This window comes from Bos indicus x Bos taurus, chromosome 15 (assembly GCF_003369695.1).
Source record: "Bos indicus x Bos taurus breed Angus x Brahman F1 hybrid chromosome 15, Bos_hybrid_MaternalHap_v2.0, whole genome shotgun sequence".
In the NCBI taxonomy this organism is placed as follows: Eukaryota; Metazoa; Chordata; class Mammalia; order Artiodactyla; family Bovidae; genus Bos; species Bos indicus x Bos taurus.
The window spans coordinates 35,709,759-35,733,519 of NC_040090.1; the positions used below are offsets into that span (position 1 = coordinate 35,709,759).

Below are 23,761 nucleotides of genomic sequence, written 5' to 3' on the forward strand. Positions count from 1 at the left end.
TCAAGCAAGCCTATTGCTAACAGAAAATAGATAAACAATGCTTCTCTGAATCTGCTTGGTCTTGATGCTGTATATAAGGGGATTCATGAATGGAGGAAAGAGAAATTAGACATAGCTCATGGTAATGTGGCACATGCATCCCAAACCTGTGGATGAAAGTCAGGCCAATCACAGTGAGGTAAGAGACCAGGACACAGCTGATATGGGAGACACATGTGTTGAGAGCCTTAGCTCGCTCCTCTCCAGAGGCAATGCCCATCACTGTCTTAAAGATTAGATGAGACGAGAAGAGACGAGAATCATCAGTGCATCATCAGAGCATCTAGGAAGAAAGTTGAAGCAACCAGAATAACTGGGTACACATGATTAAATGTAATATCAGCACAGGTGAGTTTCATGCCATCCTGGTGGAGGCAAAAGGCATGAGAAAGAACATGGGGATGGCGGTATGGGAACAAATAGAGTGGCAGAATTGAGGGTACAATGAACACAAAGTCACTCACTAATGCCCACAGTCCTATTTTCATCACCCAGGAAATGGTGATAACGGAGCTGTACCTCAGAGGGCTACGGATGTCAATGAAACGGTCATAGGCCCTGGCAGGCAAGATACCTGATTCTACGATAGCCAGTGTGTGAATGAAGTAGGATTGAGTGAAACAAGCACTCTGGGCAATTTCCCTCTGATCCAGCAACAGGACACCCAGGACTATGGGCATTGTAGTTAGCATCATCCCAAGATCTGTACCTGCCAGCATAGCCTGGAAGTAGTACATGGGCTCATGAAGACTGTCTTCATCCAAATAAGGACGAGCAGCATGCCATTGCCAGAAAGGATGGAGAGGTATATGATAAAGAAAGGAAGAGGGATCCAGCGGTGAACTGCTTTTAAGCCCAGGAAACCAGTCAGCAAGAAGGGAGCTGCTCTGTTGCTGGACCACAGGGTAGGTTTTGCGGGTGAAGTGCCTTGTTCAAGGCACGCTTATTATACGGTATTTGTTCTTTCTCTCCATCCTCTTAACAGCATATTATCAAGCCTTGTACATTTCCCTTAAATATACAAGAATGTATGTATTGTCTCAGTCTTAATTAATTATAAATCTCTATCCGCAAAGCCTTTTCCTGGAATAATAAACATAATACTAACCAAGTTAATAATCTCAACAATTTACTCTTCAGCATCCAACTTTTATTTTATCAATCACACATCTATGTTTCTAGCCTTTATGGTTAGTTACCCAAATGATTCTGTGGCTCTATTTCATACTCTTCACTCCTTTATTCCTCTTCATATAATCTTTCACATTTAGGCATTTTTCCAATATGAACCAATTAAGATTTTCTCTCTTGAAATCAATCAGATATTTGTGTCACTGGTTAATCACTGAAGAAAATGATTAATCCATAGAATTGGGTCCCTCACCAAGAAATATTTGAGAAATATCAATAGTGATATCTTAAGAGGAATTTGAATAAGGAGATGACTTGTGAAAGTCTAGAGAAATCAGAATAAGTGGGCATGCATGCATGCATGTTAAGTCACTTCAGTCGTGTCCAGCTGTTTGGAACCCTATGGACTGTAGCCTCCCAGACTCCTCTGTCCATGGGACTCTTCAGGCAAGAATACTGGAGCTGGTTGCCATTCCCTTCTCCAGGGGATCTTCCCCAGCTGAGAATTGAACCCACATCTCCTCTCCTACATTGGCAGGCGGGTTCTTTACCACTAGCGCCCCCCAGTGGGAAGAGTTGGTAAACTCGTTTTGGCAAGGTATATGGAGCCCCACTCCGTAGACTCGGGGGCTCAGGACATTTTTCTGTACTGCAGAAGACCTGAGGCCTGAAACACCAGGACACAAACTGTAAAACAGGAAAAGAGATGGTAGTTGAGAGCTCTCACAGGAAACATTTTGAGGAAGACAACTCCTGGAACAAATGTCTCAGAAGCCTTGAGTCATAGATTTTAAAAAATCGTGAGTATCTGAATGACAAAAGCAATATCAGAAATTCATAACTGAATGCATAAATTTTACACAGCCATCTCTATGGAAAAGATGAGGCTCCCAGAGTGAAAAAGATGGCTGCTATATTGCTAATGGAGGCATCATATAAAACTTCTTGTATTTATGAATTTAGAAAGCTCATAACCAGAAAAAATTAAGAATAGGCTTCTATAGAAAATTTTGAAATATGAAATATTTATTAAGTATACTCTTATCAAATCAAGTTAGCTTTGATTGCCTATAACCAAGAAATTTCACAGCAAGCTGATCGCAGTAACTTAGTGACTCAAATGGGTAAAGAATCTGTCTGCAATGCAGGAGACCTGGGTTGGGAAGACCCCTGTTGATCCCTGAGTTGGGAAGATAGCCTAGCAAATGGAATGGAAACCCACTCCAGTATTCTTGCCTGGAAAGCTCCATGGACAAAGGAGCCTGGCGGGCTGTAGTCCATGGGGTTGCAAAGAGTCAGATATGACTGAGCAAGTAACATTTAACATAAGAGAAACATTGCTGCTACTGCTGCTAAGTCATTTCAGTCGTATCCGACTCTGTGTGACCCCATGGACGGCAGCCCACCAGGCTCCCCCGTCCCTGGGATTCTCCAGGCATGAACACTGGAGTGGGTTGCCATTTCCTTCTCCAATGCATGAAAGTGAAAAGTGAAAGTGAAGTCGCTCAGTCATGTCTGACTCTCAGCGACCCCATGGACTTCAGCCTACCAGGCTCCTCTGTCCATGGGATTTTCCAGGCAAGAGTACTGGGGTGGGATGCCATTGCCCTCTCCGAAGAGAAACATTAGTTTCTTCCAAATTCAACTGAACCTATATGTACCCAGGGTCTTTTGTTTTTTTAATTTTTATTTAACACCAAAAGCACTTTATATTGGAGTCTAGCTGATTAGCACAATGTTGTGGCCGTTTCAGGTGAACAGAGAAGGGACTCAGCCGTAAATATACATGTATTCATTCTCCCCCAAGTCCTCCTCCAATCCAGGCTGGCACATAACATTGAGCAGAGTTCCATGTACTGTACAATAGGTCTTTTTTGGTTATCCATTTTAAATATCTCAGTGTGTACATGACTTTCCCGAAGTCCCTAAGTATCACTTCCTCCTAGTAACCTACCCAGAGTCTTGTTAAATATTTGTTTTCTCTTATCATCATTACTGATATCTCTGAAGAGGAATTTAGAAAGAATGAAATGACAACAATCTTTGTACCACTTCCATTTCATTAAAATATAAAAATAAGAATAGATTTTTGAGGATTTTGCATATAGTAACGTATCTAATAAAGAGCAGTGGGTGGTGAGTGGAGATGGACAAAGGAAATATGAATGTTCTGTGGAAATGACCACCACTTCAGGGAATACTGTCAATGACAAAAAGATCAGTCTGGACATTGAAGTGGCAGGTACTTTGTTGATGTGGGTACTGATGAGATTGCCACTAAGTTGATCCACTGAACTATGACCCCTGTGGGGCTCCCTTGTCAATGCCTATTTACCTGATGTATAAATCATCATAAATCACCATTCCTACCTACACCAACCCCTTAACCTTTCAACATTGTATTTCTAAAATAATAAAACTCGTGAAATGAAAAGAAAGAGAATGGATAAATGCAAAAGTTTGCTGTTTGGGATATGTACAGATGACCTATTAGGACCAACTGTCACCCAGTAAGTGGACAAGAGGAAGGAAGCAGGAGAAAAATCCAAACTTGCTTAAATGACATGGACTTGTAAAATCTGAACTGAAGGTTTTGGATTTTGGAATTTGAAGTGATTCAGGTACACAAATTGTATGGAGATTGCTTTGGGAATAGACATTAAAATGTATTATTTTTGATAGACTAAATTAGAATTGTACTCTATTCGTTACCTGCAGTCTTTTTTTTTTTAATTTTATTTTATTTTTAAACTTTAAAATATTGTGTTAGTTTTGCCAAATATCGAAATGAATCTGCCACAGGTATACATGTGTTCCCCATCCTGAACCCTCCTTCCTCCTCCCTCCCCATACCATTCCTCTGGGTCATCCCAGTGCACCAGCCCCAAGCATCCAGTATCGTGCATTGAACCTAAACTGGCGACTCGTTTCATACATGATATTATACATGTTTCAATGCCATTCTCCCAAATCATCCCACCCTCTCCCTCTCCCACAGAGTCCATAAGACTGTTCTATACATCAGTGTCTCTTTTGCTGTCTTGTACACAGGGTTATTGTTACCATCTTTCTAAATTCCATATATATGTGTTAGTATACTGTATTGGTGTTTTTCTTTCTGGCTTACTTCACTCTATATAATAGGCTCCAGTTTCATCCACCTCATTAGAACTGATTCAAATGTATTATTTTTAATGGCTAGTAATACTCCATTGTGTATATGTACCACTGCTTTCTTATCCATTCATATGCTGATGGACATCTAGGTTGCTTCCATGTCCTGGCTATTATAAACAGTGCTGCGATGAACATTGGGGTACACGTGTCTCTTTCCCTTCTGGTTTCCTCAGTGTGTATGCCCAGCAGTGGGATTGCTGGATCATAAGGCAGTTCTATTTCCAGTTTTTTAAGGAATCTCCACACTGTTCTCCATAGTGGCTGTCCTCATTATGTTGTCATGATGGAACAGATGAATACAACAAATACATTTTAAAAGGTAATATTTATACTGGCTAGACATTTAAGCCTAAATCTGTCTTTGAGTGCTGAAAATGCACCCATTAACCTGTTATTAAATATGAATTGAGGTTAGCATTTTATACATACGAAAGAATTGGAAGGGAAAACAAAATAAGAGTGGCAAAGATCTTCTGATCATAGATAGAAACTGAGAAGAGATTAGAACTGAACTTTATGTAAAGAAAATAAGATAGGTAGTAACATAGAGTGGCATTTTAAGCAAAACTAATATGAGTTTCTTTATATAAAATAACTAAAATCTATTGTGGCAAGTTACAAGGAGGCACATTTTTAGATCAATATAGGAAAGACTTTTCAACAATCAGAGCTGTACACAAATGGAACAGACTATCTCAAAGTTTTCCCAGTGCTATAAATATCTGAAAAAAAGAAACACACTTATTTACTAGCATTTTAAATATCCAGGTAAAATGTAGATGACTGTACAAAGCCTCTAAATGTTCTATGAACTTTGAAATTCTCAAATCATTCATTACTTAACTTGCAAAATTTTTATATACTAGCATATGTTGTACTCCAGTCAGAAATCTCTGTACATTACTAGGAACTTCCCTTTAGTGACTTTGTTCTTTCTGGAACCAAGAAGATTTTGAGATAATGCTAAATGCTAGTGACCAGTATGGCAGAGACAGTGCAGGGTCCTGAAATCTATATTCTTTCTATCAGATCCATCAGCCCTTGTGATTAAGCTGGCCATGTGACTGGTTTGGATAAAGGAATATGAAGGTAATAGTGTGTTCCTGGAAAAATCAGGGGTGTCATCACATCATTTGTCCCCATACCTCTCTCCTCCCATTGAGAGGAATAAAAGAATTCTGAGGTAGAGAATTCAAATGCTGTGCCTCTGCTTGGAGGTGAGCACCCAGGAGAACTACCTAATAATCAGTATCTGTGCATGACATAAGCAATAAATAAACACTAATTTATGAGAAAGTTCCCAAAACTATTGAGGCAGATCATGTGTAAGATACTGTACATTTGTATTTGTTTCTGCCTTTTTGTTTGCTTTTACTCCAATCCTGCTTTTTATTACAATGTCATTTAAAGTTCGCACTTAGGATAAAGTGACCATCACTTCCAGACCTCCAAAAATGAAAAAGATTCTCTTAGTTTCTTAGTTTTCCCCACATTTGCCCATTTTCCCAAGTTCACCTAAATTGATCAACATTCATGGAATGTAAGGAACCACTGAGCTTTATCTAAATCCATTGTTGCATTCTTATGCATCTGAGATTTGAACTGTGGCCCAGATTTCTGAGTGACTTTAAGACAAAGGCCTCTGTGGTTCCTTTACCAGTCACACCCACAGTGACTAACACCAAGAAGCTCCTACTTCAGTCTCACAGGCATACCTAGCCCTCTCTTCCAGAATCTCTATCTCATTCTGTTAGCTCTACATGACCCAGTGGGCAGTGCTGTGGTTCTGGCCAACATCAGGAAAGAACCCTTTTTTAGTGAGCCTATGTTCCTCTCCATGTGAGATAGATGCATCTGGTCATTATCTTCACCTGAGAAAATTGTATGAGAGTCAAGAAGTAACAGTTAGAACCTTACGTGGAACAACTTAATGATTCACGATTGGGAAAGGAGTATGACAAGGCTGTATATTGGCACCCTGCCTATTTAACATATATGCAGAGTACATCATGTGAAATGCCAGGCTGGATGAATCACAAGCTGGAATTGAGATTGCCAGGAGAAATATCAGCAACTTCAGATATGCAGATGATACCACTCTAATGGGAGAAAATGATGAGGAACTTAAGCTCTTGATGAGGGTGAAAGAGGAGAGTGAAAAATCTAGCTTAAAACTCAACATTCAAAAAACTAAAATCATGGCATCCAGTCCCATCACTTCATGGCAAATAGAAGGGGGTGGGGGGGAAGTAGAAGCAGTGAGAAATTTTATTTTCTCCAAAATCATTGCTGATGCTGACTGCAGCCATGAAATTAACAGGTGCTATCCCCTTGGAAGGAAAGCTATGACACATCTAAACAGTGTATTAAAAAGCCGAGACATCACTGCCAACAAAGGTCCATATAGTCAAAGCTATGGTTTTTCCAGTAGTCATTTAGGGATGTGAGAGTTGGATCCTAAAGAAAGCTGAGCGTTGAAGAATTGATGCTTTTGAATTGTGATGCTGGAGAAGGCTCTTGAGAGTCCCTGGGACTGCAAGGAGATCAAACTAGTCAGTCCTAAAGGAAATCAGCCCTGGATATTCCTTGGAAGGACTGATGCTGAAGCTGAAGCTGCAATACTTTGGCCACTTGATGCGAAGAGTCAACTCATTGGAGAAGACCCTGGTTCTGGTAAAAATTGAAGGCAAAGGAGAAGAGGGTTGCAGAAGATGAGATGGTTGGATAGTATCACCAACTCAATGGACATGAATTTGAGCAAACTCTGGGAGATAGTAAAGGACAGGTAACCCTGGTGTGCTTTAGTCCATGGGGTTGCAAAGAGTAGGGCATGCCTTAGCGACTGAAAAACAACTTAACCTTCACCATCCTCCTCACAGTCATGGAATCCTGTGCTTTAATGCCTCAGAGCTTATCTTTTAAGCCTAATATTGCTCCATCCTTAGATTACTCTTTATGGTATTCTTTTCCTGATGGCCAAATCCTTTGACTACCACGTGGTTGTCTGCTACTCCCTGCCTTATGCCTCCATCTCTTTACCAGGATCTCTTTTGCACTGTTAGCATCACAATCGACTGTTGTTATGTTCTTTTCTACTCTCCCAGATCAAACGGCTTTTTGTTTCTTGCTCCCATCAGTTCTCACCTCTTGCCTCCGTGGCATGATCCACATAGCCTGTCTTTGTGTCTGGACTAAAAATTGGTGAAGATTTATGCTAGAGTTGCTCATCCTAATACAGGGTCCATTGTCCACTATTCTTCTCTATGCACTAATTTGGAGAAGACTCATTTCACACTTTCTGGAAAATATTTGTAAGCTTTCTAATTCACTCTGCTTAACTGTTTCAGCTTAAACCTGTAAGGATGAGGTTACCTTTTCTCTGATTTAATGTTTCATAGCCAACTGACCTTCAGTGTAACCAGAGTGACCACATGAAAGACTGAGAATGTCAGTGGTAATCATAATGATAAAAAAGAACAAACTATATATTTTTATCTTATCAGGGTGTTAACACTCTCTAATATATATCTGGAAGATTTGTTTAGAAAAGTAGGCTGCTGCTGTTGCTATGGCCATCAGAGGGGTGGACATACTCATGTAGTTACCAGGTTAAGATGGGTGGAGCCTCCTATGAAGGGAGTGCTGAAGAGGTCTCTTGACTGAAGGTAGGTGCTCCCACCTTGCAGAGACAAGGTATTTGAGTGCCTCTCCCCAGTAATGTCCCCTGAGGAAATGGCTACACTCTCTTTCTCATTTCTAATAGTAAAACATAAAGTTACATTTTCAAAATGTCACAGACCTTCAAATGATTTTAGATATTAATCTGTCTTTATTTATCCCAGATTTCAAAAAGGAAATATTACCTTCAATTTAACATAATAGGAAAAGCTTTTTCAAGAGATAAACAAATATTGAATCTCTTTCCTCACCCCTCTGTTCCTCTTTCTCTCTCTCTCTTCCTCTCTGCCACACCCATCCCCATGAATCAGAAATACATTCTGGAAGGATTCACACCAGACTGCTAAGGCTGGTTTCCTGTAGGAAGAGGAATGAGAGTAGGACTGTAGGATAAGAACTATCAATTTTCAGTTTATGAGTGTTTGTATTGTTGGAGTATTCTATAAATAAAATTATTTTCTAGCTATATAATGCTTAAATATTTTCTTACATATTCTAATTTATACGTTACTCACTTGGAAAAGGGGAATAAGTGATTTCTGCATAGTGTATTAATGACTAAGTGAGATATTGCATGTAAAGCTCAAATCATTCAAAGAACATAGGCAGTTGTGTCTGACTGTTTGCATTCCCATGGACTGTAGCCCTCCAGGCACCTCTGTCCACGGAATTCTCCAGGCAAGAATACTAGAGTGTGTAGCCATGCCCTTCTCAAGGGGATCCTCTTGACCCAGGGAACAAACCCGGATCTTCCACATTGCAGGCAGATTCTGTAACATTTGAGCCACCAGGGAATAATATGCTGAAGGTGCTTATAATACATATATTAAAAGATAATATTTATAAGGGTCTTACTTTATGCTAGGAACTATAGGAAGTATGTAGAGCATCAGAAATATATACTATATATACAAATAGTATATATACTATATATACAAATAGTATAACCCTATTATACAAATTTCATCCTGAAGACTTCTGGATTCATACAAGTTAATTAAATTTCTCTGTGCCATAAATATGTTTCAAAGACTGAACTCAAATCTAAGTTTGTCTAATTTTTGAAAATGCCCTCCTACATATGACACGATTATTCTATTTTGAAAATTATTATCCTGAGGAAATTAAAACAGAGAGAGGGCAGGGTTTACATAGCATCTCAAAATCAAGCTAAGGAGTTGACAGAGACTTGCAGGGTAGTCTGAAGACCACGGAGGGGCAGCAGAGTTGTACTTCCACTTAAGTTCAACCCAGACACACACACACACACACACACACACACACAAGGACCTGAGCACTTTCAAGCTTTTTGCTTACATTTATGAATGAATGAATATTATAGATAGGTGGTGAATAGATGAATAGATAGATGAATTAAATCTTCCCTTCATGATTGTCTCCTTACCCTGTTTGAAAAGTCCCAGTCTTATATTTACCTGGCAGGAGACATACCATGATCACTAAGGTGGTTTTCCAAGGGCAAGGCTTATCCATTGCACTCTGGATTCAGTGTGGGAAACTAGACTGCATAGTTTGTGGTAATGGGGACAGGGATGAAGGGAGGGGACTTAAAGACTAAGTCTCAGATCTGAGATATCGGGCCTTGTTTAATTCATTAGTGCCTAGGTTAAATTCTGATGTCAAAGGAAGCCAAAATATTTTTTAAAAATTTTGATTTGCTATATTACTCAGGGAACTCAAACAGGGGCTCTGTGACAGACTGAAGGGTGGGATGGGGAGGGAGATGGGAGGAAGGTTTGGGAGGGAGGGACATGGGTGTACCTATGGCTGATTCTTGTTGACGCATGACAGAAAAAAACACAAAATTCTGTACAGCAATTAGCCTTCAATTAAAAAATTAAAAACAATTTCTGACCTACAACTCATACTTCCAAAATGATTGGACTAAAAAGTTTCAGGAGCATGTTAATAATGTTAATAGGGAATGAATGACTGGTATGAGATCACTTATATGTGAAATATAAAAAGTAATACAAATGAGTGCATATGGAAGAAAGAAACAGACTCACAGATACAGAAAGAAAACCCATGGTTACCAAAGGGAAGAGGGAAGGGAGGGACCAATTAAGGAAGTAGGATTATGAGAGAACCATGTTAGCAAAAACTTCCTTTGGGTTTTTCCATTAGCTGTTATAGAAAAACCTGAACAAACTTTTAGTCAACCCAATACAAACTATTGTGTATAAAATAGACAAGCAACAAGGACATATAGTATAGCACAGGGACATATAGCCATTCTCTTGCAATAATTTTGAATAGAATATAACCTGTAACAATACTGAATCACAATGCTGTACACCTGAAAGTAATCTAATACTGTAAATAAATTAGAGTTCAATTAAAAAAAGAAGAAGAAATAGGGAATTAACACTAAAATCTCCTCTTTCCCTGCATCTGAGATCCCAGGTTCTCAGCATTTCCAGTCTCTCACCTACTGTGTTAGCTGTGGAAGTAGACAGGAGTGTTAAACTTGGTGGACAAAGAAGATTGTGAACACCTAAAGTCACTGTCTCAAACTCCTCAAATCTTCCCTCTCCCTGAAGGTGGGCCAGAGTCATTCTCTGCTGATTTCAGGGAATAGGAAAAGGACTTGCTTGGACTTTTTTCATGAGAAAAAATATTATCTCAGGGCACTGGTTTGGAGGACCACTAGTTCTTTGCAGAGATTTCTACCTGAGGGTAGCTAAACAGGAACTACAGGGCCTCAGATCACGCATTCTAGTCCAGTGCCAATTGTCAGAAAACTCAAAGTCTTATTCTTTAAGTTCCTTCTGATTTGTTGTTATTATTCAGCCACTCAGCCATGTTTGACTCTTTGTGACCCCATAGACTGAAGCACAGCAGCCTTCCTTCTCCCTCATAATCCCCCAGAGCTTGCTCAAACTCAATGAATTGGTGATGCCATCCAACCATCCAATCCTCTGTCATCCCCTTCTCCTCCTTCCTTCAATCTTTCCTAGTATCAAGGTCTTTTCCAATGGGTCTGCTCTTTGCATCAGTTGTCCAAACTGCTGGAGCTTCAGTTCCAGCATCAGTCCTTCCAATGAATATTCAGGGTTGGTTTCCTTTAGGATTGACTGGTTTGATCTCCTTGCTATCCAGGGGACTCTCAGGAGTCTGCTCCAAAACCACAATTCAAAAGGATCAGTTCTTTGGTGCTCAGCCTTCCTTATGGCTCCAACTCTCAGCCTCCAACTCTCACATCCATACGTGACTACTGGAAAAATCATAACTTTGATTATATGGACCTTTGTCGGCAAAGTAGTGTCTCTGCTTTTTAATATGCTATCTAGGTTTGTCATAGCTTTTCTCCAAGAAGCAAGCATCTTCAGATGTCATGGCTGCAGTCATCATCGGCAGTGATTTTGGAGCCCAAGAAAGAAAAACCTATCTTTTTTTATTATTGAAAATTAAATTCTGACCTTCATCCTAATGCTGCATCCATCACTTTTGTTGGATTGGAAAGTGTTAGTGGTATCTGACTCTCTGGGACTTCATGGTCTGTAGCCTGCCAGGCTCCTCTGTCCATGGACTGTCCCAGGCAAGAACACTGGAGTGGTAGCTATTCCCTTCTCCAGGGGATCTTCTCCACTCAGGGGTCAAAGCTGGGTCTCCTGCACTGAAGGCAGATTCTTTACCATCTGAGTCACCAGGGAAAATTAACTATGTATTGTCTATATTTACTTTCCTACAGTCAGGGTCAGCATGTTGTCATTGAAATAGCCTATAAACTACCGCACAATTGTACTCATCTCACATGCTAAAAAAGTAATGCTCGAAATCCTCCAAGCTAGGCTTAAACAGTACGTGAACCGTGAACTTCCAGATGTTCAAACCGGGTTTACAAAAGGCAGAGGAACCAGAGATCAAATTGCCAACATCCGCTGGATCATCGAAAAAGCAAGAGTTCCAGAAAAACATCTACTTTTGTTTTATTTTTATGCCAAAGCCTTTGACTGTGTGGATCACAACAAACTGTGGAAAATTCTGAAGGACATGGAAATGCCAGACCACCTGACCTGCCTCTTGAGAAATCTGTATGCAGGTCAAGAAGCAACAGTTAGAACTGGACATGGAACAAGAGTGGTTCCAGATCAGGAAAGGAGTATGTCAAGGCTGTATATTGTCACCCTGCTTATTTAACTTATATGCAGAGTACATCATGAGAAATGCTGGGCTAGATGAAGCACAGGCTGGAATCAAGATTGCTGGGAGAAATAATAATAACCTCAGATACATAGATGATACCACCCTTATGGCAGAAAGCAAAGAGGAACTAAAGAGCCTCTTGATGAAAGTGAAAGAGGAGAGTGAGAAGGTTTGCTTAAAACTCAACATTCAGAAAAGTAAGATCATGGCATCAGGTCCCATCACTTCATGGGAAATAGATGGGGAGACAATGGAAACAGTGAGAGACTTTATTTTTTTGGGCTCCAAAATTACTGCAGATGGTGACTGCAGCAATGAAATTAAAAGACCCTTTCTCCTTGGAAGAAAAGCTATAACCAACCTACAGAGCATATTAAAAAGCAGAGACATTACTTTACCAACAATGGTCCATCTAGTCAAAGCTATGGCTCATCCTGTAGTCATGTATGGATGTGAGAGTTGGACTATAAAGAAATCTGAGCATCGAAGAACTGATCCTTTTGAACTGTGCTGTTTGAGAAGACACTTGAGAGTCCCTTGGCCTGCAAGGAGATCCAACTAGTCAATCCTGAAGGAAACCAGTCCTGAATATTCATTGGAAGGACTGATGCTGAAGCTGAAACTCCAATACTTTGGCCACCTGATGCAGAGTCAACTCATTGGAAAAGACTCTGATGCTGGAAAAGGTTGAAAGCAGGAGAAGAAGAGGACAATGGAGGATGAGATGGTTGGAGGGTATCACCAACACAACAGACATGAGTTTGTGTAGGCTCCGGGAGTTGGTGATGGACAGGGAAGTCTGGCGTGCTGCAGTCCGTGGGGTCTCAAAGAGTTGGACACAACTGGGCAACTGAACTGAACTGAATCACTGATCCCAGCCTGGCTATAGCATGGAAAGTACCCTAAGATATTTTAGGTTCCTTTTATTCCTTCTCTCAGAAAGAGCACAGTTCAAGGCCAAGGGCCTTAGGGAAAGTGCCCTGGGGAGCAAGTCAGGAGCTTTGAGTCCTAGCCTGGGCATTTCCATGACAAATTACATCACACTGATAAAGTCCTCATCTTTCCCTGAGCTTCAGATTTCTCTTTTGGACATGGACAAAGTGACTTAGCGCACTGTGCAGATAAAATTGTCATTCTACCAACAGAAAATTTCTGCTGGTTAAATGTGTAAATTCCCTCAATAACCAGAAGTGTTATTGAACCCTATACTACTCAGCTAGCAAGACTTCCCGAGGTCTCTCATTCAGCTAGGAAATTTCTCCTAAGCAAACCAACTGGTACTAGTGTGTGTGTGCTGGTTGCTGAGTGGAGAAGAGAGCACGCTCTTCTTCTCTTCTCTGTTCACACATCTAGGAAAGAACTTGACACCCTCCCCACTTAGCTGCCTCCACTAACTCACTTCAGAGATTGAACCATTTCCTTCAAGGAAGTCTTAGGGGTAGAGAGCTGTGGTTAAGAGCACCGATTATCAAGTCAGATGGTCTGAGTAGCTGAACTCAGCACCAGTTACTAGCTGTATGACCCAATTCTCTCACCTGTAAAATGGGGTTTTAACATCCTCAGAAGATTGTTGTGACATTGAGAGAGTAAATATGCGCAAGGATTGTGGCTTATATATGCTAAGTGCTCTAGAGTCTTCCGCCATTTTTATTGAGCCAACCACTATTTTATTCTGCACTTTACACCAGTGTATTTGTAAAAGTGATAATAAGACAACTGGCATTTATTGAAAGCTTACTAATGTGCCAGACATTTCAGCAAGGATTTTGTGTAACTTACATCATTTAACTTATTTCTCTGAGTATACTAGGAGAGAAAGAAGAGTATACTAAGAGTATACTAGAAAGAAGAGTATACTAAGTAGAAAAAGGGTGGTGGTTATGATTATTGTCTTCATTTAAGTAGTTGGCTTTGTGAAGTCAAGGACTGTGACTCTCTGGGTCACTGGTATGTCACCATATTGCAATGCATGCAATTTTGGTTTAAAAATATTGACTATAGTCAATATTTTTGACAATAGTAAAAAATGACTATGCCAATATGGGAAGGTTATCTTCTGAAACAGGGATTTGAGTATTATTATGCGACACAGGACTAAAGAATTTTCATTTGCATAAGAACTTTGTAAATATTATGCTGTTTAACAAAGGTACAGGCTCAGTGGAAAAGCCATGAGTGCCTCCCTGTAAGAGGAAGTGCTTCTCCATGACTGTATGAAACAGGGTAAGCTGAAGATTGTCCTTGATGAATTCTTAGAGTCACGTAGCTCTATGAAGGTCTGTGCTGTTACATTTCAGTCTCTTCTTCCCTATCATACACACAGTGATGGACACACACGAGAAAAGGCTCTCCCCCTCACTTCTTCATTGGATGAATCAAATTATCAAGTGGATATGCTGAGCTGAGGAAAAGAGGGAACCAGAGAGAAAAGAGAGTTCCAAGTGAAAACCACAATATTTTCTTCCCATTCAGGGGTCCAGCTGGTGGGACAGTCAGGGCTTTGTGAAGCCTGTCCTAAAATCAGGAGTCCCATAGGATATGCACAGAAAAGAGACCAGTGTCCACAAGGAGCAGGTTTTCTTAGTGTGACAGGGATCCCTTTGCTCCAAACCTCCAGAGATCCTCTCTTCAGTTGGTCCTATCAAAATATCCTTACCTCCAGTCTGAAACTACTTTTCCCAGTCTATGTCCCATTTCGCTGAAGCAGTTCCCTATGAGCCCAGCATCCAGAGACTGGTCCTCAGCTTCCTACTCTCAGTTCCTTGAGTACAGCTGCCTGGGGTTCCCTCCTGGGCTCCCGCTGTTGACTTTCACCCCCTCTCCTCCCCTTGAATGTTGCTGAGAAGATCCATTTGATGAATATGGCTCCTTCAAGAAACACTTCACTTGTTAATGGCTTATCCCCCAAATCCCATTTTAAACATCTGAAATCACTATAAGTAAGAGAGAATGAAGAGGAATATGGGGAACTAAGGAGATGGGGAGTGAGTAGGAGAGTTGTGTGAGAAGGTGGACAGGATTAATAGATGATAAGTCTATTATTTCTTGAGAACTTCTATATTCTAAAGTCTAATTAAATAAGCTGCTGCTTCAGTGTGTCATATTTTCTTCTAATCCCACATAAACTATAAAATGGATAAGATCATCATCTCTATTTTGAGATGAGAAGACTAAGACTAACCTGAGAGGAGTCAAGGAATGTTACCTCAGTCAGACATATAAGATATATCACTAGTTCTAGGACCCTAATCAGACTTTGAATCCACAGCTCACAAGCCCTTTGCTGCACTGCTGAGGAGCATGAGATGGATAGGTCTAGGAGAGCAGAGGAATGGGGCTCTGGATGCAGGAGGCAGGCCTGGAGAAGTCTGGGACTATAACTCTGGGAGCAGGAGTTTCTTTGGGTTTGAACTTCAGCAAACTTTACTCAGCAAACCCGAGGTCTCCACAGGGACTCTGGGAGCTCGGGTGCAAGATGTGTCTATCAGAGGTCACAGAGAGGGCGGGGCCAAGACTACTTGCTGGCTATCAGGGCCCAGAAGGGCTACAGGTCTGTTGAGTCAGATAGGTGGTCAGGTCAGGTTGGTGGCTTCGGGTGGAGTCTCGAGTCTCAGGGCAGATAGACTGTGAGAACAGAAGTGAGCAGGGGAAAGGGGAGTGAGGCCCAGGACAGCACCATTTTACTTTTTACCACCACGTGAGACACTCCAGCCAAACAAGGGGGCCTTGGCTCCTCTGAACACAGTCTTGACATCTGTAAAATAAGGATAACAACTATAACTCTTTTATGGGGTTATTGAAGACACACTGTCAGGACCAATAACAGCAGTTCAGGCTAGAGCTGTGGGCTCACTAGGGACCACACATCTCAAAACAACAGGTAAGTTCTTGAAAATAACACCAACCACACTTAAAGATGTGCAGACTGTCTCAAAGCCCAGCACATCATTGAACAATGGCCTGAGATGCTATATAAGCAGAGCCTTCCCCTCCCCAAGTTGGGCCATCTTCCCAGGTACTGTGGTCAAAGTCCAGAGATAAGCTTTCAGGCTGAAACTCCTAAAGGCATAGGTGCAGATGAAGGCAGCTGACAGCAACTTTGCTCTTTAAGAAAATCTCACTTCACATGGAGCATGTACAACCCTAGATTCTGAAGCATAAGAGGTCCACTAAGAATCTGACCAGAAGTTGAACAGGAAACAGGATGATTAAGGAACTAGAGACCACAGGAAAGACACTTGAAGAAACAGAAGAGATTTAGACTAGGGGAAAATTAAAAGAGGGTGGGAGTTAACACTTACTGAAATCTTTCTACATGTCAGGTACCATTCTAGGTATTTAAATAGTCTCCTTTAATATGGTAGTTTTGTGAAGTATATATCCTGAAATATGTTGTCGTTGTTCAGTTGCTAAGTTGTGTCTGACTCTTCACGACCCCATAATTCATGCTAATGATAAGTGATATTTCTTGAGTTTTTCATATATGCTAAGATATAATTTAAGTTCATTATGTGAATTAACTTAGTTTATCCTCTACCAATATTCAGAAGTCCATTAATGTTTCTCAGGTGATAAGGAAACCAAGGCACAGAAAATGTAAGAAAATGTCTTGAATAAGTAGTCAATTTTTATTTTTTTTTTTTGTTTTTTTTAATTTATTTTATTTTATTAAATTTTATTTTATTTTTAAACTTTACAATATTGTATTAGTTTTGCCAAATATCAAAATGAATCCGCCACAGGTATACCTGTGTTCCCCATCCTGAACCCTCCTCCCTCCTCCCTCCCCATACCCTTCCTCTGGGTCATCCCAGTGCACCAGCCCCAAGCATCCAGTATCGTGCATCGAACCTGGACTGGCGACTCGTTTCATACATGATATTATACATATTTCAATGCCATTCTCCCAAATCTCCCCACCCTCTCCGTCTCCCACAGAGTCCATAAGACTGATCTATACATTAGTGTCTCTTTTGCTGTCTCGTACACAGGGTTATTGTTACCATCTTTCTAAATTCCATATATATGCATTAGCATACTGTATTGGTGTTTTTCTTTCTGGCTTACTTCACTCTGTATAATAGGCTCCAGTTTCTGAACCCAGGTGTTCTGAGCTCATCTATTGTCTATATGACATTGTCTTTTTTAAAGTGTGGGTGACTTGAAGATCAAAGAGATGACATAAACTGTCCAAGTTCACAGAGCTGGTAAGTACTGAGGTTAAGAGGCAGGCCCGGTTCTCTTGCTGCTAAAGACTCTGCTCTTTCTACAACAAAACATCAACGAGGACATCCACTGTGGACCCAAGGAATAGAAGCAGGTTAAGCTGCCCCTATTCCCTACCTTTTTTACCATGGAGATTGAAGATTAGGGTTCAAGCCATGGTTGCAGACCATACCTTCTCTACATGGGTGTATCTCTCTGTAGGAAAGTTTGTAAGAGAAAGAAGAAAAAGAATTGGAAACAAGTTCAGGTTAAAAAGAGGCTCTAGCTTGGACTACAGAGATTGTTGGATTGTAGGTTAAGTCCATACTGGCCCAAATGACCTCTTGACCCCTTGGCCAAGCAGCAAGTTTGGTTAAGGATGAGAGTATATTAAAGTCAATGAACCTAAAAGATAGGCATATCTATTTATTTAGGTCTTTGTGACATCTTAATTTGTGCCAAGCACTCAGGACACTAAACCACACCAGGGGCAGTGCTGTGATGATGAGTTAAGAGTACAAAAAATGAGAAGGTCTGCAAGTTCCCAGAAACTCCCTTTGCAGAGCTTTGACAGTGAGTCCTCACAAATGTTACCAGGGCAAGACCCTGTTTTATATGTAACTTCTCCAAGGTCAGTTTGGGCCTCATGCTGTCTTTATTTTGGGGGAATAAATAATGTACCAAAAGATCTTATAGGATTAAAGAAATGTAAGATTAGACTTGAGAGATGAATGGGTTTCTCGTAATGAAGAATACCCATTCTCCATCATGCTTCATGCAAGAACTAGCTACCATGCAGTGTTGTTGTTTAATCACTAAGTCATGTCCCACTCCTTGCGACCCCATGGACTATAGCCTGCCAGGCTCCTCTGTCCATGGAATTTTCCAAAAAAGAATACTGGAATGGGTTGCCATTTCCTTCTTCAGGGGATCTTCCCCACCCAGGGATCAAACTCACATTTCTTGCATTGGCAGGCATTACCACTGAGCCACCAGGGAAGCCCATACATATGCATAGCAAAATGATTACAACAGCCAAGTTAATTAACTATTATTCTGCTTGCAGAGAAGAAAATTAGAGAGTCATAATTTTCATCTCCCACATCTATCTCTATTAAGTATGTAAAATATTGTAATATTATATACATTGTAATTAACTAGTATTTCTGACTAGGACTCCTGGACAGCAAGATACATGTCTTATTTATGATTCAAGCACTGACATTAGTTTCTACCACATAACAGCTTCTCTGAAAACGTTTACTAAATGACTCTCCTGCCTACAAGCCCAGGCCCCTCTATCCCCTACAACCATATCATCTCCAAATAAATAAGCTCCAATTTCCCTTTAATTCATAATTCATTTTTGTCTAAACCTCCACTGCTGTCTTCCCATAGGCATTCATGCTCGGGGCCACCCCTAGATCTGAGTCAATGCCCTGCTCCCTATCTTCTCAGTCTGCTTAGCCTTAAGGGCAAGAGTCTGCTCCCGCCTCCAAAACAGCCATCTGAGTCATGCTGAGTCATGCTGAGGCTTAGGGTGTGTGGCCAGATGTTCTCAGCCCCGCATGTTGACTGCTATCTGTGTTCCCAGGAGGAGGCTTACAGGACAGATGACAAAAAAGGAGAAGTACACTGCCTGACTGTAACTCCACTCGAGACAGCATCAGGAGGAAAGAGGAATACTGAGGCAGAATGTGACATATCCTGGAATATGTTCCCTTTGGATTTAAAGTGCATTTCTGGTTGTCCCATAGATGCCATTGAATGATCAGTCATTGTTCATCACATATTCGTCTTGCAGGTAGTCTCCCACAGCCAGAAGCAGAAAAAGAGAAAAAAAAAAAAAGAAAGAAAACCTTATAAGTACATGCACATGAATTTTTCATTTACAAAATAAATCAAATGTGATCAGAGTAATTTAAAGCATGAAACCTTTGCTAGAGAAGTCCTGATTCTTTCTCATGTACTGTATAACCCAGGACAGAGACCTTATAAACTGTTGCCTCCAGTATATAAAGATGTGGCAGGGCTGGATGACTAAATAATTTTTCCAGATCTCACCTTTTTAAATTTTCATAAATTTTTCTTATGGTTGCACTAGGATCTTCTTTGCTGCCTGGGGGTTTTCTCTGTTGCAGTGAGTGGGGCTACTCTTCATTGCAGTGTGCGGGCTTCTCACTGCAGTGTCCTCTCTTGTTGGTGGAGCGCATACTCTAGGTACACGGGTTTCAGTAGCAGCAGCGTGCAGGCTCAGTAGTAGCAGTGTGTGGGCTTCGTTAGTTGCGGTGCAGGCTCAGTAGCTGCAGAGCACAGGCTTAGTTACTTTGCAGCATGTGGAATCTTCCCAGACCAGGGATCAAACCCATGTCCTCTGCATTGGAAGATGAATTCTTATCCACTGTATCACCAGGGGAGTCCTAGGTCTCACGTTTTTAAGATTCCACATACTGCACATCCACTTTGCTGGGTTCTGTGGTTATGGACTGAGATATGAGGATGAAAGAAGGGGGCATGAAACAGGAACAGGAAAACATTGTTCACTATTTTAGGGCACCCCCTAATCTGCTAACATGACATGCTGGGCAGATCTGACTGGGGATGACACCAGGCAACGCTCGACTTAAGGAACCATCTCAGGCCCATCTTGGCGCTACTGCCTCACAGGAAAATGTCTTACCTTCTAGGCCCCTGATCAGTACCCAAGAAGTGCTGTCATTCTCCATGTCACTTTGGCTAAAAGTTGAATGTGTGAACATGCTCCAGAGATACTTTCTGAGTTTCCTACCTACCCAGCCACCATCTTCATTTTATTTTATTTATTTAATTTTGGCTGCTCTAGTCCTTCTCTGATGCATGTAGGCTTTCTCTAGTAGTGGCAAGCGAGGGCTACTTTCCAGTCGTGGTGCTTAGGCTTCTCACTGTGATTTCTCTTGCTGTGGAGCACAGACTCTAGGGTACATAGACTTCAGCAGCTGCAGTGCTTAGGCTCAGCAGTTGTGGCCCATGGGCTTAATTGCTCAGTGGCATGGAATCTTCCTGGATTTATCAGGGATTGAACCTGTATCCCTTACATTGGCAGGTGCTTTCTTAACCACAGGACCACCAGGGAAGCACCACTATCCTCATTTTAAAGCAAGAATTCTGAGGCAGTTAGTGTGATGAACAAAGGAATTGACAAAACTCAATGTAAAGACTCTTCTCGTCCAGCTTTCACATGCTCCCACACAGATACTTACATTCAGAAATTAGCAAGTACAAGAGCATGTGCAGGCATGCACGTGCATACACATACAAACACTCACAAATTCCACATCCTGTTTGAAAATCCACTTGGTGTCACTTTAAATATTTATTCACAGGTTGGCCCCTTGCTACCACCTCCCTGGTGTAAGGCAATATAATCTCCACCTGGATGCTTACTGCACACTCCTAACTGATCTTTCTTCTACCATTGTTCCTGACAGTGGCTTCCCAATATGGCAGCCAAAGCACAATGGTAAAAATGCAAATCGTGTATGGTAATCTCTTTGTCTAAAGTTCCCTGAGAGTTTCCTGCATCATTCATAATAAAGCCTAATTTCCTAAAGTAACAATTGCTAATATTTATATTGTCACCTACAGACATCCTTGGTGGCTCAGTGGTAAAGAATCTACCTTCAGTGCCTGAGTCACAGGAGACTCAGGTACGATCCCTGGGTCGGGAAGATCCCTGGAGGAGGGCATGGCAACCCACTCCAGTATTCTTGCCTGGAGAATCCCGTGGACAGAGGAGCCTGCCGAGCTACGGTCCATAGGGTCGCAGAGTAGGATGAGACTGAAGTGACTTAGCACACATGCATGCATGTTGGCACCAATACATATAAATCGGAGAAGGCAATGGCACCCCACTCCAGTACTCTTGCCTGGAAAATCCATGGACGGAGGAGCCTGGTAGGCTGCAGTCCATGGGGTCGTTAAGAGTCGGATACGACTGAGTGACTTCACTTTCACTTTTTACTTTCATGCATTGGAGAAGGAAATGGCAACCCACTCCAGTGTTCTTGCCTGGAGAATACCAAGGACGGGGGAGCCTGGTAGGCTGCCGTCTTCGCACAGAGTCGGACACGACTGAAGCGACTTAGCAGCAGCAGCAGCAGCATACATATAAATGGGCTTCCCTGATGGCTTTAGTGGCAAAGAACACACCTGCCAATGCAGGAGACACATGTTTGGTCTCTGGCTTGGGAAGATCCCCTGGAGGAGGGCATGGCCACCCACTCCAGTATTCTTGTCTGGAGAATCTCATGGGCAGAGGAGCTCGGCAAGCTACAGTCCAGGTTGCAAAGAGTCAGACACAATTGAAGCAACTTAGCATGCATGAATGCATACATATGCAACCACCACTACATGCATACCAAGACATCAGTGGAGTAATGCCAAAATAGTTAATGCCAACCAGCACTATTTAGACCTCAGCAAACAGGACCTTTGATCGAATTAGTTTCAGAATGTGGCCCATTTGTTTGTAGGTTGAGGTTGACTCTTGAACACTTATTCTGGTCAGAATAAAAGGCACACAAACCTAAAAATAAAAATCAATGTACTTATGTATTAATTTACATTGGGATTTATAACTTGAATTTTCACGTCTTTGTGAGTAATACATGCTTTCCTTATATCAATCAAGTAAAAGTAGAGGAAGCAAACTGTTACAAGGCAAGTAGCTGGATTCAGTCATGCCAAGGAAAAGCATCTTGACAGGAAGTTCACACTTATTCATCCATTTCATGGGAAAGATAGATATGGACTAAACATAAATATTAAGTGAGGTTCAACATTTCTAGATTCTAAGCCGACAGAGCAATCTTTTTTTTCCTATACTTCCCTTTTTGGTCAGTTCTCTAATGATTAACACACTTTTACACATCAGAACATCCCATAGATTATAGTTAAGAGTTTCTGGCCTGGGAAGCATTCTTTTTCTTTCAGGTGATTTTGCATTTGTCTTTGGTATTCAAATTAGTTTTCATAACTTTTTAAATTAAATTTATTTTAATTGCAATTAAAATTAGAGTGAATTTTCCCCCTGGCTTTCAAGGTCTTGCATGCTATCTAGTCACTGTAGCCTTGGTATTTTGAAGTACTCACATATTTATAATCATGCACACACACATATATTTTACACAGGGCATACTTACCAGGCATTTCTGAACAGTTAACCATGCAAGACCCCCAAGCACAAACCCATAATCTCTTCCACTTATCTACTTGTATGGAAACGAAAGACAGAGTCTTTGAAAGCAGTAAGAGAAGCACCCTGGCTTTCATTGTCTTTAGCTGGTCCTCACTTTGCCACTCCCCTCTTTGTGTACTCCTGAACCCTTATCTATGTTCATAGTTTCTGACCCACCCAGCTATCACCAGCCCAAGACCCCAGAAGGAGAAAAACACTGGATCTCCCTACCTCTGTTAATTGAAAACAAAACAAAATAAAATAAATGCCACCCGCCACAAGTCCCAGAAAACTTGTGAACACATAGAAGGAGAAGGAGATGGAGAAGGAGAATGAGATAGAAGAGGAGGAGAATGAGATAGAAGAGAAGGAGAAGAAGGAGGAGAAGGAGAGGGGTAGAGGAAGAAAAAGAAGCAGGAGAAGAAAGGGAAGGGAAAGAAAAACAAAACAGGTGCAGGAAATAATTGGTGACACTAATGCATGAATGGGGCTAGAGTAGAGTGAGGGGCTACAGCAGCTTGTTGGTCTAGGGCCCTACAAGTTTTCCTTTCCCTCACAAAAACCTCAGACTCAGTAAGACAGGGGTTGTGATAATTTGGTTTCAGAAAGAGCCCTTCTGGGGCTAGAGATAGCAAAGGTTGAAAGGGGCTTGGGGCTTCCCATGTGGCACTAGAGGTAAAAGAACCCACCTTCAATGCAGGAGACTTAAGAGATACGCATTCTGTCCCTGGGTTGGGAAGATTCCCCTGGAGGAGGGCATGGCAACTCACTCAAGTATTCTTGCCTGGAGAATCCCATGGACAGAGGAGCCTGGCAGGCTACATTCCATAGAATCTCATAGACTCAGACAGGACTAAAGTGACTTAGCAAGGCACAGCACAGTATGGAAAGCGACTGGAGAGAGGAGCAATCACTAATGGCCCTCACTAGACCATATAATACACAGGATCCTACTTTCTCACAATTCCTCATAGTAGATGATCTTGTTAATGGGTGGGATATAACCATAATCATCACGGCTCCCATTTAAGCCCTGCTGTTTCAAAACCTCAAATCTATCCTGTTTCAGATATGTGTAGATTACTTGTTCAAGAGACATGCTGTGTTATAGATTCAGTACCAAGTATCTGAAATATTGAAGATAAT

The 23,761-nt window shown here is 41.3% G+C and overlaps 2 pseudogenes; one reads left to right on the forward strand and one right to left on the reverse strand.

Moving 5' to 3' along the window:
- On the reverse strand, positions 1-23,714 carry LOC113904976 (annotated as a pseudogene).
- On the forward strand, positions 9,454-9,596 carry LOC113906076 (annotated as a pseudogene).
- Positions 23,715-23,761: the final 47 nt, after the last annotated feature.